Below are 1,819 nucleotides of genomic sequence, written 5' to 3'. Positions count from 1 at the left end.
ATATAGAGACACAAAAATACAGATTAAGAAAATAATTTTGCCATTCATGGTTTAAAAATACATTCATAAATTAATTTTATTTTAATTGTATAGCTTTTGTTGTATGTTTGCAATGTAAAAAGCAACCTCCCAACAATGTGAGCACAGTTGCACTTTGGAAAACACATAATTGAAACACAAACAATTATTTAATATTTAAATATTTCATATAAATAGCTTATGCAATTAGTTGCCTATAAAATATTTAATGTTTTGATATTAAAGTTATAAATAACCACTAGACCAGTATAATAATAATGATAATAATAATAATATTTATAATATTTTTTTTTTATTTTAAAAATGAATTTGTCCATGCAAAATTAAAGAATTGACCAATAGATTAATTATAATTTTTGATAATAGTATAGTTTTTAATGTAGCAAAGTACAAACATAATCCCACAAAAAATTGTCTGTGGTTTTTATCCTCACCTCCTTCCACAGTAAGACATGTTGCATTCCAGTCTATGAAGAATGACTTTGAGACTTAGCGGCAAAGCCATTTTCCTTTTGCATGAGTCAATGCATGTCGAACACCCTCTTCAGAACTGAGAGACACAAGCCCAGCCGGGATAAACACATGACACCCAGCCTCAGTCCTGGGCACATATGTGCATCTCTTAGCCTGGGCTGTAACAGGACACATAGATACTGTGATAAACAGCCCATGTTCTCTCTTCCTGTTGAATGAATCATTGATAAGGCAGCGGTAACCCATCCTCATGGTGAAGGTATTGGGGGCCATGCAATAATTAGAAGGTGTCCTCTCACCTAACTCACTGATTCATAGCTCAGATTCCCTCCATTCAGAAAGATGAATGTGTACACAAATAATGGGAGTCTTGACAGTGTGAGTTTCTTGAAAAACAATGGAATTTCAATTTCGGACTTTCAGTTTGGTGGTTGCAAACACAAAACTTTAGCATCATTCTATGGTTCCAGAATTGTGTTGAAACTAAAGTATCTTTTCAGATCTGGATCATTAACTTTAAACCTTCACTTCTGGTCATAATTCATCATTATGCTTTCCTCCAGTAAAAGTCCATCACCTGTTGTCCTCTCACATCAAATCATATTAGTAGAAATGTTTTGGACTGTTTCACTTGATGTGTGCATATTTCTCTCCTGATTCAGATAACATGACTTTTTCTTTGGAAAGGGCAATATTATGGATAAAGGGACTTTTATTTTGTCGGGAAAACAACAGTTGAAGTTGGGTTTGGTTTCACTTAATTAATGACTGAAAACTGTGTGGTCTACTTGTGGATTATTAGACGGTGTATCTAAAATCACATTTACAATGTAATGACTTTTTTAAATATAATTGCATATATGTACATAGAGTTAATGATGATATAATTTCATGTTTTAATTAAGTGACAATACATTTTAATGCATATGCAGTAATGGGTTTCTCAAGGGTGTGTGCTTTAAATTGAAATATTCCTGCTTCAGTCCAGCTGGACACTTTTGCTGAAATACCAGTAATGCCTAAATATCTTTTTTCCTCGAGATAGGACAAAACATCAGCCAATAAATACAGTACAGCTGTCGGCAGAGGTGCTTCTCCCTAGGCACTTAACGTTTACAATCACGTTTCCAGCTGTGTTACTTGTCCAGATGTGCCACACCCCAGCAGAAAGAACTCTGCCATATTACATCTGTGAAATATTACTGTGCTGTTTCCTAGTAGAAATAAAAATAAAAGACTATTTTCTCTGACATATATGCAGGTGTCATTATGCAAACACTTTTCTGTTTGATGGTCATTTGAGACA

Source organism: Carassius auratus, chromosome 12 (genome assembly GCF_003368295.1).
Source record: "Carassius auratus strain Wakin chromosome 12, ASM336829v1, whole genome shotgun sequence".
NCBI lineage: Eukaryota > Metazoa > Chordata > Actinopteri > Cypriniformes > Cyprinidae > Carassius > Carassius auratus.
The sequence above is the reverse complement of the archived record's forward strand: the minus strand, read 5'-3'. Positions refer to the sequence as shown.